The sequence below is a fragment of the Stegostoma tigrinum genome, unplaced genomic scaffold (assembly GCF_030684315.1).
Source record: "Stegostoma tigrinum isolate sSteTig4 unplaced genomic scaffold, sSteTig4.hap1 scaffold_104, whole genome shotgun sequence".
In the NCBI taxonomy this organism is placed as follows: Eukaryota; Metazoa; Chordata; class Chondrichthyes; order Orectolobiformes; family Stegostomatidae; genus Stegostoma; species Stegostoma tigrinum.
Genome location: NW_026728056.1, coordinates 139689 through 155699, shown reverse-complemented (window position 1 = coordinate 155699; position 16011 = coordinate 139689). Strand labels below are relative to the sequence as shown.

The following is a 16011-nucleotide window of genomic DNA, read 5'->3' as shown; positions in this document are numbered from 1 at the left end:
GTACTGTTCTATGTTCTATGTTCTATGTTCTATATTAGCTGCAGCTCAGTGGGTTTCACTCCAACCGTTAAGACAGAATGTCATTGTTCAAGTCAGGATCTATAGACCTGAGAAGAAAATCTAGGCTAACATACCCAGTGGTCCATTGTTGGAGGTGCTGACCTTTGGATGATACCATTCGAACCAACACTCTACCCATTGAAATTGTGGCTTCAGGTGTCTAGTTGTTAAATACTCGTATTCCCTCTCAGGTAATGTAATGCCTCTGTTGTCAAGCAGAGTTATCCTGGTGTTTTGGTCAATACTAAGCTCTGAACTGATATTACTGAAGGGGTTTTCTGGTCACTGTGATGTTGCCGTTTGTGAGATCTCACTGTGCACAAATGGACTGCCGTGTTTCCACATTACGACAGTGACTCCAATTCTCAACTATTCTCTTGGCCAGAAGTTGTTTGGGATATCCTAAAGCTGTGAAATGCACAATGTTAAGAAAGAAAGCCTTCTCTTTCTTCCCTTTCATGGCCTCAGGACATTCCAAAGCACTTTACAGCCAATGAAGTATTTTGGCAGTCATCAGTTGGTAATACAGAACTTGAAAAAAATACATTTTGTTTATCCTTTTCATCTTGCACTTATTGGGGCAATTTGCAAGAAGTGAAGGGAAAAGCTGTACACAAAGAGAGTGCTGATTCATTTGGAAGTGGAACCACATCAATATTTAGGAACAGGTACAGCAAATGGTTGAAGTAAAGATGAATAAAGCAATTACAGTGGACTCTGAGGTGTTTCCACAGGGAAAACACCAGGACTCACTTCTTATTTACTATAATAGTTGATCCTTTTACATTGTATTTGATGTGAATTGTCCTGTTAAGTGCAAGTTGAAAAACTGGAGCAAAATATGCCTTTTCTCAGCAGTATTCATATTTTGGAAGTGTAGTCACTATTGCAATGTCAGGAAATGCAGCAGTCAATTTAGGCACAGCAAGCTGCTACAGTTAACAAAGCAACAGCGAGAAAAATTCATTCCCTCCACCAGTGATGGGAAGTAGCAGCTGTGCACATCATCTACAAAATCCCCTGCATAAATTCACCAAGGCTCTTTAGAAACCAACACTTTCATAAATACTACCATCTAGAAGGATAAGGGCAGCAAATTTATGGGAATACCATCACCTGCAAGTTGCCCTCCAAGCCATGGTTCAAGAAGGCAGCTCACCAACACCTTGTCAAGGGCAGCTATGAGTGGGCAATAAATACTGGCCAGCCAGCAGCAGCTCCATTCTAAGAATGAATACAAAAAAACCCCAGGTAATTTATTCAGTGCCAGTTCTTCCTTTCTTTAATGACTATTTAAAGTCTCTATTGATGGTATAACTAAAGCAGCACAAGCCCTTGTTTCCAACTGCTGCATCAAACACATAGAGTTCAAAATGTGCAACCAGAATTAATGACTGAACAGGCAGCCAAGTCAATATTTAGGAATAGGTTAAGCAAGTGGTCAAAGTAAGGATGAATAAAGCATTCACTGGAACAGAGTGGGCACATGGGATTAAGACTCATGTCCATGTAGAGGGTAAAATCTTTATACAAAAACGTTGGTTAGAGTGAGTGGCAACTGTTTGCCTTTATTCACGTCTTTAATGGATTCTAAGGCATGTCTCAGAAACTGATACTGCAATAACAAGTAGATAGCAGCAAGGGGAAGAGGTAGGTTTTCATCAGACTGATGCTCTATGTCATTAGCGAAACTTCTGGAAGAGCTTTACATTCTACTTCAATATTCAAAGGGGAGACCAAAACCTCTCCAAAGTAACGCCACTGATTATATCAAATGATTATATCAAATATCACAAGGTCCACACACACACACACACACACACACACACACACACACACACACACACACACACACACACACACACACACACACACACACACACACACACACACACACACACACAGTATCCATATTGTAATTTCCACGTCATTTTCATTGTGATTGTGTTGAAGGTCAAAAGGCATGGAATTGTCACAGCAAACCTCAAACTGCTGAAGTCTGGCAGAAATCCAAGAATCATCCCAACTGAAATAAAATGCACCTTTCAATCTGTAAAGACATGTTACAGCACAGGAGTTGACATAGGTGCAGTTGGAATTTTGAGTTTTATCATTAAGAGAATAAAAATGTCTCATGATTTTAATTTGTCATACCAACTTGCAGAGAAATCATGTACTACACATCTGGCACGATAGTAAAATAACAGTGGGACACATAGATGCTCTACAATAGCGATAACAAGGTGTACAGCTGGATGTACACAGCAGGCCAAGCAACATCAGAGGAGCAGGAAGGCTGATGTTTCAAGCCAAGACCCTTCTTCAGAAATCTTTGACATGATTTTGGAGTATCGTGGAAATTTGCAGCAATGGAAGGAGAGCATTTGGCCCAGCGCATCTTTGCCAGCCAAATTAAAACTATCAAGTTGAATCCTGTTTTCCAGCTCTTGGCCCTCTACATTAATGTTAGTTCAAATACAGATCCAAGTTATTTTTAAACTCTAGCAGCTTTTATGTCTTCAGTTGCAAAACTTTATGGACCCTCTCGACACTCTAAATATTTTGTCTCATCCTCTCCTAAAAACACTGCTTCGTGTTTTTGGCTGCCAACTAAGTGACCACAGTCTCAGCCAAGAAACCAATCAGTCAGTACCTTGTATTATCATGGGAGGTGGAGACAGAACACTGGGCTTAGCCAGGATCTGTACTTCCATTAGCATTGCACACACCACACAGAGTTCCCAATTTAATAAAGAAAAGTTCTAATTATGTGGATTATGCTGGCAAAGTCACCATTTTATTGCCCATTTTTATGAACTATTTGCTATACTACTTCAGAAGGCAAGTAAGGGTCAACTGCCTCAGGGCTGAATGACACAAGACTCTGGGTTCCCCACCTCTTTGACTAAAAGCACAGAGATGGGGAAGCCTGCCAAGCTCTGCAACCATCTGATGGGTTGATTGCTCCGCTTATACATGAAGATGTCCTGCCTCAGAGAGATTCAGGCCAGTAAGAGATTGGCAGCATTCCAGCACTGTACCAGCAGCACCACCAGAAGACGTGGTCATTACTGGTATTGCACTTGGGACTTAGACAATTGTTCCAGATTCAGCTCACCAAGTGAGAAGAATTGGTAGGCCCTAGTGAGGATATGTTGGGGAGTTGGGGTGTTGTCAGAATTTTGAAGACTGGTGATAAGCAAGGCATTACATATGATCCTCTAATGGGAGCATGGGCTAATTTAGAAGAGACAGTCACCATCTGCCACCCCACCCTCAAACCCAGCCCCAACACAGCTACCTGCTGGGTATTTGGCGTTAGGCCTCTCCAGCCATTTAAATCCCAATGATACCGCACCCTCCCACCTCGATTTATTGTCTAATAACAACAGCATGTATGCATCTTGCATTGGTAAAAGTAAAATGTCTCACAATATTTCATAGGAGGAATGATCTAATCAAACGTGACACTGGCAATATCAACACAGGTAACCGCTCTGGTATTTTATAACCAATAATGTAAAGGAGAACATGGTCGGGGGGGGGTGGTAAAGGAGTGGTGAGGTTTATGGAAGAAATTCCAGAGCTTAAGGCATTGTCAGCTGAAGGCATGGTCACCAATTATGGAGCACCAATAGACACGAAGACAGACTTTGTGAAGCATGGAGATTTTCATTATCTGTCCCAAGGAAAATAGCATCATCATCACAGATATGATCATTATTGGTAAACATTGATACAGTGTTGCATTCAGTCAGTGAACTTAGAGAACCAATAGAGAGAAATCCAACAAATGCACAGGCCACGCATTCAAAATCTAAACTCAACAGGGATCATGAGGTCAAAGGGAGAGTCAACCCACAAAGGTTCTCAACACCAGAGAATAAGCCAGAAAATTACAAATCAAAGTACTGTGTGTGACATGATAAATCAGTAAGAAACTATTTTTAAAAGGGACATGGTGTCTTCTCCTGAAAGACTTCCACTGCATCCAACAATTGGAGTCTTGTAGAACACAACTACAGCAGCTCTTCATAACTGGATAGCAGAGCAGCGCATCTCCAGACTATGACAGAATCTCATCCTGGCAAATAATGCTTTTAGTTTATTCCATCATCCTTAATCACAATATGTTTTACTCATGTAGGAGCAAGTCACATCAAAATAAATTAACATTTTCCCACGACTTACTCACAGTGTACCCTTCAAATCCCATTATTCTTTTATTTTTAACAAAATATCTGGAGTGAAGCTTTAGGCAAATATAGAACTGAATAAGATTCCCCCTCCCACATTGTGGCGTACATTATCAAGTTTCCAGTTAAGCGATACATAAATGTTTCAGAAATCCTCACAGTGCCTTGTTCGGAAAGGGTTGCCTTTTCCTCCTCCTTGCAGCCAGGATAGCTGGGAGAGACATCACTCCTGCGTCTCAGACAATCTTTCCGAAAATACTGTTATTACTACATCATAGATCAGCCAGCTCGAGGTCTCCCCCGTTTAATCCTGGTTAATTTTAGAATTGAAATCTATCAATTAAAGCGTCTCCCAGCAAAACTGCTTCGAATTACCAGATCTGCAGCATCTATTGCTTTGTCATCAACAGGCACTTGTCAGCCCATCAATCAAGGGGTTAAATTTAAAATAGCCCCGGTTGTTTGGGGCGTGCGAGCCAGTGAGCATCCGGCAGTAAGGGAACAGCGTCAGAGGGCTGCAAGCTAACGGGGTCCGAATCATGTTGCCAAACCACTGCCCGGGTGTGGAGTCACTGCATTTGTCACATCCAAGTCCCCCCTCACGTCTCTAGGCTCTCTTTGCAACACAGCAACAACAACCTGCACAGAGTGGGTCAAACAAGATCTCCAGTTTGCACTTCCTCAGAAGCGAGACTCTGAGCTATTACCTTCTTGACAGCTTTCCACTAGAATTAGCTGTTTAACCGTCTTAGTCACTGGCCTGATATTCTCTGGTCGGGCACTTTTTTTGCCGAAACAGAACAGTGCAAACCTCCAGAACCACCTTTCCCCTTATACGAACTGATTCTGTGCGTTGTATCTCAACCGTGGATTCGCTACAAACCATCTGCAATCTCTTGCCCGGTTGAGAGGGAATCTAGGATTCCCAGTATTGACCTTATCAATCCTCAACGTCCAATCTGCGCTGTTAGGAGCAGAAAGCGCCGGCTTGTGAAGCTAAGGGATGCAGGGGAGCTGTCTGAGGGAGAGAGAACGCACTATTCAGGCTAATGCCACATTCCCACCGATTGCACTGTATCAAGAGTCACGAACAGCATCGGTCAAGATAGGAGAGCCCATATTGAACAACAGACCAAACTCCCTCCCCTCCTACTCCACAATAACAGGACATTTGCAAAACACACACACACAAAAAAACGCAGGCACATTCACATCAGCCAATGGAACGGTGTGTAAAGGGTACTCACTCGCTTTGCCTTGTTTCGGCCTTTGCAAGAGCTTCTGCATTGCAGCTACATCTTCGGTTTTGACAGCTTGCAGTAATTCCTGATCTTTCTCCATGGCTTGTTGATGTATGTGTGTGTGTGTGTGTGTGTGTGTGTGTGTGTGTGTGTTTATGTGCGTGTTTTTATATCCGATGCATCTTAGGTTTTAGGAGCTGAAGCGAGAGAGACACACACACACACACAGAGGGAGGAAGACTATGCCTGGCAGAGTGTGTGCATAGAGGCAGGGACAGGAGGAGAGCTACCGATGGGTGAAAGGCATAGACAGCCTCGTCTCTTGTATCACAAACCAAAACAGCTCTCTCTCTCCTAAAATAATAAAATGTGAGGCTGGATGAGCACAGCAGGCCAAGCAGCATTTCAGGAGCACAAAAGCTGACGTTTCGGGCCTAGACCCTTCATCAGAGAGGGGGACGGGGAGAGGGAACTGGAATAAATAGGGAGAGAGGGGGAGGCGGACCGAAGGTGGAGAGGAGAGAAAAGGTCAGTCCAGGGAAGACGGACAGGTCAAGGAGGTGGGATGAGGTTAGTAGGTAGCTGGGGGTGCGGCTTGGGGTGGGAGGAAGGGATGGCTGAGAGGAAGAACAGGTTAGGGAGGCAGAGACAGGTTGGACTGGTTTTGGGATGCAGTGGGTGGAGGGGAAGAGCTGGGCTGGTTGTGTGGTGCAGTGGGGGGAGGGGACGAACTGGGCTGGTTTAGGGATGCGGTGGGGGAAGGGGAGATTTAGCATCCCTAAACCAGCCCAGTTCGTCCCCTCCCCCCACTGCACCTCACAACCAGCCCAGCTCTTCCCCCCCACCCACTGCATCCCAAAACCAGTCCAACCTGTCTCTGCCTCCCTAACCGGTTCTTCCTCTCACCCATCCCTTCCTCCCCCCGACAAGCCGCACCTCCATCGACCTACTAACCTCATCCCACCTCCTTGACCTGTCCGTCTTCCCTGTACTGACCTATCCCCTCCCTACCTCCCCACCTATACTCTCCTCCCCACCTATCTTCTTTACTCTCCATCTTCGGTCCGCCTCCCCCTCTCTCCCTGTTTATTCCAGTTCCCTCTCCCCATCCCCCTCTCTGATGAAGGGTCTAGGCCCGAAACGTCAGCTTTTGTGCTCCTGAGATGCTGCTTGGCCTGCTGTGTTCATCCAGCCTCACATTTTATTATCTTGGAATTCTCCAGCATCTGCAGTTCCCATTATCTCAGCTCTCTCTCCCCTTCCCCACCCCGGATTATTGCAAATAAAAAGGACAACACAAAATTCTCCTTGCTGTCCTCCCCCGAGAGCCTGGTGGCTGCACTAAGTACACAGCGGCGATGCCATGGTTCTTCAGTCCGTCCTCACCCCCATCGCGTTTCGCAGCCGCTGCCTCACGCTCTCTCTCTCTCCACAAGAGCTGAGATCTGCTTTCAATGCTCCGACCCTGCCGCATGGCGGAGGAAGATTGTACAGGAGCCAAATCATCACATCCCTCTCATACCAAATAGGACAGATCCTGGGCCAAGGCAGGTTTATTTCTGGAAGCGCTCTTAAAGGAAACCCCTACCAAAGAGTGCGTGTTGGGGGTGGGGTGGGGTGGGAAAGGGGTGGAACTAATCCTTTTAAAATCTCTGGTTTGTAACCATTTTCTGAAAATAACACCGCTTTGCTTTCTAACATCCCGCTAATCCTTCCCACCATTGCAATATCTGTATTTATTGGTCGATAGACAAGAATTGAACAGGTGAAACTGCACATTTAAACATTATGCTCGTCACAATATTAACTGATGGAAATGGATGCTGTAACTTCAACTTGGCCGGGACTGTTCCAAACTCTCTATCATCCTGGATTAAGAACTGCAAGGTGATGCAGCGTTGGTACCTGGTCCCTTTTCACTGGGGGTTGCCAACCTGCTGTCTCAGGAGTCAGCATAACATTTGGCGATTGCAATTTTACGCTGCAAATAGCGCCAATTTGAAAATAATACCGGCGTCTCCGGAAGTGAATTAAACTTGGACAAGAAGCAAATGCGGCTTCCATCAATCATTCCACCCGCCACCACAGCCCTCTCCCACTTCTTACGCCCCTTCAATTATACTTAACACACAAATACAGCTCAATTCCGATTAGCACGTCTCGTTATTTTTTCACTCCCTTCCCCGCCATGTTAACCAGTTATCACTGAGCACCCTGGCTGGTTCCTTATCTGGTCAATCCATAATTGTACATCCCATCTATGGTCTGGGATCAAGCTAGTTATTTGGGAATTATCTCCACACCTGTCTGAAAGGCAGTGTCTTGTTCTCCCTGGGTTATTTTTAATCTGGAAGCAATGCTAATGATGCTGTCTGACTTGGGGTCATGCTTGTCATCAAGATTTGTATGTGCACTCTGCGCAGGGTGGCAATTAACTCGGAAATGTTTTCACCTAGCGGCTGAATGGCTCTAAGTGTCTGCACCCCTCTCATGTGCGTAAATTATCACCGACATGTAAATCTCTGATGGTTCTAATTTGGGATACCACATTATCAATGAGTTATTTTCCGTGTCTTAAGATCCAATAACGTCAGTATCCACTTGCCCACATCATTTGGATGCTTGAGATAGTCGCAGGTAACAGAGAAGGTTGAAAAGGACAAAGATGCTGTTGTGCTGTGCATGGGCTATCCAAAAGCATTTTGTACAATTTTTGAAGAAAATCTCAGAATGAAAGGGATCCAAAATTGTCTGAGGGATAAGAAAGAGAGTGTAATATAACAAAGTGTGTAGCTGGATGAACACAGCAGGCCAAGCAGCATCTCAGGAGCACCAAAGCTGACGTCAGCTGCTGTGCTCCTGAGATGCTGCTCAGCCTGCTGTGTTCATCCAGCTACACACTTTGTTATCCTGGATTCTCCAGCATCTGCAGTTCCCATTATCTCTGATCACAAGAAAGAGAGTGTGATGGGTGTTTTTCTGATTGAGAGGATGTTTGTTGTGGAGTTCCCCTGAGGCTGGTATTGAGACCCTTGCTTTCCTGATACGGACATAAATGATCTAGGCTTGGGTGTGCAGGGGACAACATTGTACTGTGCAGATGACACAAAACTCCAATGTACTGCGACCTGTTATGAGACATAGAGTCATAGAAATGTACAGCACAGTCGATGGTCCATTTCATGGGCGCCATTAGACTTTCATTCCTGGGTGTTGTTTTTAAATTGAAATTGGATTCAAACATGCGTCATGGTGAAAGTTGATTCTGATTACCTGAATCTCCGGATTACTAGTCCAGTGATGTTGTCACAACGCCTCCATTTATGAGAATGATTCTCAGGGATGAGAAACTCAGTTATGAGGATTTTTTCAAGGTACCGGGACTGCTTTCCTTGGAAACTTGATAGAAACTTTCCAAAACCATGAGTGCTCAGGAGAAAGCAGATAGGAATAAAATGCTTCAGAGATAGTAGGAACTGCAGATGCTGGGGAATCTGAGATAACAAGGTGCTGAGCTGGATGAACGCAGCAGGCCCAGCTGCATCAGAGGAGCAGGAAGGCTGACATTTCAGGCCGAGACCCTTCTTCATTTTTCTGACGAAAGTTCAGAAAGCTCTTCATCCAGTTCTACACCTTGTTATCTAGGAATAAAATGTTCCCACTCCTAAAATGAATCTAGAACCAGAGGGCACAGTTTCAAAGATGCTAACAAAAGAAGCAAATGGGCAGTGAGAAAAAATACTTTATTCAGCCAGTGAGTGATCTGGGCCTGGAATCCACGGCCCGGAAATGTGGTGGTGGCAGATTCGGCGAAGGCACGCAAGAGGGATGGTTACTTAAACAGAAAAAAAAATACATGCAGGGTTTTTGGAAAAAGGTAGAAGATTGGCCTTAAATTAGAGTGCTCAGAGAGCTTGGCAAGTATGATGGGCTGAATGTCTTCCTTCTGCGTTGTAGCAATTCTGCGTTTCTGCCAGGTTCACTCTTCTGTTGTGGGCAGTGATGGATGGCATTTTTGCAGGCAATCACGTAGGTGCTGGATTTTGTACATGACGGGTAGAATTTAACACCCCTCTCTTTATGCGGGGTTTGAGCTGGAGAGTGTAAGTACGGACCTGACTGTCTTTCAAGTTTTACCCTGATGCAGTCTCGATTGGGAAGGCTGGTAAATGGTCTTTACTCCCCTGAGTGGGCAATTAATAACTGAGGCTGAACAAATATCACACAGAAAGTTTGAGAAGTAAAACTCTTAATTATAGAATCCCTACAGTGTACAATCAGACCCTTTGACCCAACATTGACCTTTGCAGCATTCCACCCACACCCATTCCACTATAACCCACCTAACCCACACATACCTGGACACTCTTAGCAACTTAGCATGGCCAAGCCATCTAACCTGCACATCTTTGGACTGTGGGAGGAAACTGGAGCACCCAGAGGAAACCCATGCAGACATATACAGAATGTGCAAACTCCACACAGACAGTCACCTGAGGTTGGAATTGAACCTGGGTCCCTGGAGCTGTGAGGCAGCAGTGCTAACCATTGATCCGCCATGCCATATTAGTAGCGATGGCAAACAGATAGCACCTGACTACCTTTTCTTACAACCTCCTGATTCCCTGGCCAGAAAACCTCTCCCACGACCCCAATTTGTTCATGACTCACTAATAGCATTGGATTAATTGCAGTACCAGCATCAGCCACCCTTCCTGGTGGCACCACCTGCAATGGCGAGACACTAGTCTCTGTTTGGCCAGCATCTCTCAGTGAGTGGGGTTTTAGCCACAGACTGCCCCCGAATGGTAAGTGCTCGGTTGGCACTTCATTCACTGGAACTTTCCTGACACGGTAACCTGGGGTTTCTGTCAGTTCTCCAAGTGCTAGGTATAATCCCTGTCATCTGATTCACATTCTGATGGAAGTATGCGTAATGCTGCTTGGATGCTAATGGTATATGTTTTGACCTCAGTATTCCAGTTACAATCCTCTCTTAATCCAGTGCAGTGAGGATAGAGATATCACCAACTACTTACAGGTTAGATGCAAGTGGATTTCCGCTGACTCTTGTAAAAGTGTTTCGTGGTTTTCAGAGCTGTTTAAGCCAGCTGAAATCTCTCAGGAATGGGGAAGCATTCCCTGACTGTGAGGATACTGCACAAGTCAACAACAGGGCTACAGTAGTGGCTATCCCCTCAGACAAGCATGACTGAGAGAATGGACAGAAATCACACAGGGCAGGACAGGTGACTGGAATAAGGTGAATGATGAAGGAGACAACGATTCTCAGTGGGATACCTGAATCTCCAGAGTCTGAATGGAGCCATTTTTCCCGTCGTGAAGAACTGTGCGTGAGCTTTCACCTTAGTACAGACATCCTCACTGGAATTGATCACTTCTGAAACTGTAAGTACAACCTCCAAGCAGGGTCACAAGGTCATGGCCAGAGGATGGGAAGATTCCAGGCTGGCCCAAAGATTACTTGCAAAATTTTCCAGCTTGTCATTTTTCCTGTTCCCATAAGGACCTGTAATGGGAATCAAAATTACATGAAAATCAAGTACATTTCAGTTTTCCTTGTCAGAGAGCAGCAGGATACTGAACAGAAGACTTTGTAATAATTCTTCAATATTCTGCCCTGCCATCCTCATTTGAACAACTTGAAGTAATGAGGAGGTGACAAGAGCCTTTGTTTGATGACCTGGTCCATATGGGAGTGTGTATTACACACTCAGAGGGGCTGCATAAAGTACCACAGGAAATGTAATGGTGCAGACCACTGGAGTAGTTCAATGTTGCTTCTGCTGCCTGGAGCACTCTGGGGCAGTCCTGCAGTACAGAGAAGGGCCGGTGTCATCATGATTCTTGATAGTCTCCAACCTTGGCATCATGAGGGTACGCTGTCGCTGCCAGTGATCGGGCACCAGCTGAGAAAGAGGAGGAGTTGGAAGCAGTGAGGAGGTAACCATTGCAGCTTTTTTGTTGCCAGACTTTCTGTGATCCACTCGACCAACTGTAATACAGGTAAATGTAAGCTCAAATTCCACTAACAAGGCTGAACCTTCCCTCTCCTTGGCTGTTGACTACCACTGCACCACTTGTCTACAAACAACAGTAAATGCCATCACAATATTGATATTTCAAAACAATAATGTTGAACAATCTATGCCATAATGCATGCAAATATCAACTGCCCTCATTTATTTCCTTCATACCAGTATTATAGGTGCCTTTTTCTTGCTTAATGCTCCCACAGAGTGCGATCCCTGTGACTGTGGCACTGCAGGTGAAAGCTGATGATTTTTATTGTGTTTATCCTGAGTAACTCTAGCTCCAGAAGGGCCCACCCACGACTGTACCACAACAGCTTCTGCTTTTTCTGGAGCAGAGATGCCAATCATGACTCAATCTGTAACTGTTCCCATCAGGTTGGCCACAACTCAGTGCTGGAGTGGATGGGTTCCAAACACTGCGCCAGATTGAAGCCAGAGTCTTTCCTGCTCCGTGACATTAATGGCAGGCTTTCTAACCTGCCAATGCACCAATCCTTCTTCTGTCGGCCACCCCATCCCCATTGCAGTTCTCATCTGAATCCCCTGTAGCTGAAATGGAGTGTGACTTCATCCTCTGGTGAACTGGCACCAATTCCTTGAGACCTCACTGCAGGTCACTCATACTCAGTGTACGAAATGAGGAATAACTGGTTGAGGGACAGAGTGGTTGAGGAAAGAAATTCCAGTGTTAGTACCTTGGCAGCTCACAGCAATGCCACCTGTGAGCTAACTACAACTGGAAATGTTCAGGAATGAGTTAGTGTAAGACTGTAGATAGCTCTGAAAACTAGGAGACTGGAGGGGATTACAGAGATTAGGGGAGGGATTCAAGACCGTGGAGGGATTTGAAACCGAAACTAGAGTTTATTAATTAATATTAAAATTGAGGATTTGCTGAACTTGGAATTGATGCAGGTCAAGGGGCACAGGATATGCTATGAACGGTTAACATAAACAGCAGAAGACCCTGATTTTATCGAGAATAGAAAGCGGGAGGTGCGCAGGGTGCATTGGAATAATTAAGTGCAAAGGACCAATAGCAAGAAAGTCTGTTTCAGCAACAAATAAACTGGGATTGGAACAAAGTAAGATGTTACAACAGCATTCGTTTGATCGTTCTTTGTGAAAGGGGTGGGGAGCGGTTGTGAGGAAAGAAGGGGTGAGGGCAGGACATTTCCATAATTCTTCTTTCTTTCAATTAGAGTTTCTTTACTTAGTTTTACTGTCTTCTGTCCCTGTAGAGTGCACTGGGTTAATGGCAGGAAATGTACAAGGAGAAGTCCCCTCAGTGACAGCCAACTGTGTGAGAGCTATTAAAAGAGGAATTACTAAATAATGTTTACTAAATCTGGAGAACTATGATTTTGTTTACTAATGAGATTTATCAGCTCTGGTTTCTTTCAGTTGACAGCAAGAGGTTTGTTGATGAATCTCTAACATTCACAGCTTTGACTTTCAACCAACTTTCCACAAGGGGTGGGGGGGGTGGGGTTCGTGAATGGAAGGAGCTGCCAACAGATGTGGTCGAGGCAGATAAAATTGCTGTATTTAAAAGACATTTGGACAGGTACACAATTAGGAAAGGTTTAGACGGATACCAAACACAGGCAAATGGGACCGGTTAAGTTTGGGACACCTGATCAGTACAGATGATTGGGACTGAAGGTCCTCATTCTGTGCTGTATGACTCTATGAATCTATGATTGAAGAGCTAACTAGGTGTGTGCATGAGGGCAATGCATTTGATACAGTCTACTTGGGCATCAGCAAAGCTTTTGACAAGATCCCCCATTTGAAGACTGTTAGAACAGGAAACAGTCCATGGGATCCGAGGACACATGTGCACAGGAAATCATAACTCATGTAATTTGATTGAGTTTTTTGAAGTAGTAATCAAGAGCATTGACTAAGGCAGAAAGATGGACGCATACGGGCTTCAGTAAGGCGTTCAAAAAGGTTCCTCACGGTACTCCAAGAGGGAAGTTAAATCACACGGAGCACAGGGAGAGCTAGCCATAGAACATAGAACATTACAGCACAGTACAGGCCCTTCGGCCCTCGATCTTGTGCCGACCTGTCATGCCGATCTCAAGCCCATCTAACCTGCACTATTCCATGTACGCCCATATGCTTAACCAATGGCGACTTAAATATACCTAAAGTTGGCAAATCTACGACCGTTGCAGGCAAAGCGTTCCATTCCCTTACTACTCTCTGAGTAAACAAACTACCTCTGACATCTGTCCTATATCTTTCACCCCTCAATTTAAAGCTATACCCCCTCGTGTTCGCCGTCACCATCCGAGGAAAAAGGCTCTCCCTATCCACCCTATCTAACCCTCTGATTATTTTATATGTCTCAATTAAGTCACCTCTCAACCTTCTTCTCTCGAATGAAAACAGCCTCAAGTCCCTCAGCCATTCATTCTCAGACCTTCCCTCTTTCCCTGGCAACATCCTAGTAAATCTCCTCTGCACCCTTTTCAAAGCTTCCACATCCTTCTTATAATGCGGTGACCAGAACTGTACACAATACTCCAAGTGCGGCCGCACCAGAGTTTTGTACAGCTTCACCATAACCTCTTGGTTCTGGAACTCGATCCCTCTATTAATCAAAGCTAAAACACTGTATGCCTTCTTAACAGCCCTGTCACCCTGGGTGGCAACTTTCAAGGATCTGTGTACATGGACACCAAGATCTCTCTGCTCATCTATACTACGAAGCATCTTACCATTAGCCCTGTACTTTGCCTTCTGGTTACTCCTACCGAAGTGCATCACCTCACACTTGTCTGCATTAAACTCCATTTGTCACCTCTCAGACCAGCTCTGCAGCTTATCTATGTCCCTCTGCAACCAATCCTTTGTCACTATCCACAACTCCACCTATCTTAGTGTCGTCTGCAAATTTACTAACCCATCCTTCTACGCCCTCATCCAGGTCATTTATAAAAATGACAAACAGCAGTGGACCCAACACCCACCCTTGCGGTACACCACCAGTAACTGGTCTCCAGGATGAACGTTTCCCATCAACTACCACCCTCTGTCTTCTTTCAGCAAGCTAATTTCCGATCCAAACTGCTATATCTCCCACAATTCCATTCCTCTGCATTTTGTACAATAGTCTGTTATGCGGAACCTTATCGAACGCCTTGCTGAAATCCATATACTCCACATCAACCGGTTTACTCTCATCCACCTGTTTGGTCACCTTCTCAAAGAACTCAATAAGGTTTGTGAAGCACGACCTTCCCTTCACAAAACCGTGCTGACTATCCCGAATCAATTTATTCTTTTCTAGATGATTGTAAATCCTGTCCCATATAACCTTTTCCAACACTTTACCGACAACTGAGGTAAGGCTCACTGGCCGATAATTACCAGGGTTGTCTCTACTCCCCTTCTTGAACAGGGGAGCCACAATTGCTATCCTCCAGTCATCTGGCACTATTCCTGTAGACAATGATGAGTTAAAGATCAATGCCAAAGGCTCGGCAATCTCCTCCCTGGATTCTCAGAGGATCCGAGGATAAATCCCATCCGGCCCAGGGGACATAGCTATCTTCACCCTCTGTAGGATTTCAAAAACCTCTTCCTTGTGAACCTCAATCCCACTTAGTCCAGTAGCCTGTATGTCTGTATTCTCCTCGACAACATTGTGGTTTTCTAGAGTGAATACTGTTGAAAAATATTCATTTAGCGCTTCCCCTATCTCATCTGACTCCACACACAACTTACCACTACTATCCTTGATTGGGCCTCATCTTACTTTTGTCATTCTTTTATTCCTTAAATACCGAGAGAAAGCCTGAGGGTTTACCCTGATCCTATCCGCCAACAACTTCTCATGTCTCCTCCTGGATCTTCTGAGCTCTCTCTTTCGGTCTTTCCTGGCTACCTTGTAACCCTCAATCACCCTAACTGAGCCTTCACATCTGAAAGTAACAGAAGCATTCTTCTTCCTCTTGACCAGAGATTCCAGTTCCTTCGTAAACCACGGCTCCCGCACCCTACAGCTTCCTCCCTGCCTGACAGGTACATACTTACCTGGGACACACAGGAGCTTTTCCTTGAATAAGCTCCACATTTCTATTGTGCCCATCCACTGCAGTTTCCTTCCCCATCCTATGCTCCCTAAATCTTGCATAATCTCTTCGTAATTGCCTTTCCGCCAGCTATAACTCTTGCACAGTGGTGTACACCTATCCCTTTCCATCACTGAAGTAAACATAACAGAATTGTGATCGCTATCACCAAGGTGATCAACGACTTTGAAATCTAACACCTGGCCAGGATCATCACCCAGTACTGATGTGGTCACTGCACCCCAATTCCATCAGTCACTGTATCCCGTTTCTCACTGAGGCTGCATTCAATTTCCGTCAATCACTGCATCCCATTTCCGTCAGTCAAGGCATCCCATTTCCCATAGTCACTGCATCCCATTTCACTCAG

The 16011-nt window shown here is 45.0% G+C and overlaps 1 long non-coding RNA gene across 1 annotated transcript in view; it reads right to left on the bottom strand.

Moving 5' to 3' along the window:
- Positions 1 to 6176, bottom strand: part of LOC132207585 (uncharacterized) — a 31571-nt gene extending 25395 nt beyond the window's left edge. Inside the window, exon 1 of the long non-coding RNA XR_009443598.1 lies at positions 5504 to 6176. This is a non-coding gene — a long non-coding RNA (uncharacterized LOC132207585). The remainder of the gene's footprint in view (positions 1 to 5503) is intronic.
- Between the last annotated feature and the right edge of the window lie 9835 nt (positions 6177 to 16011).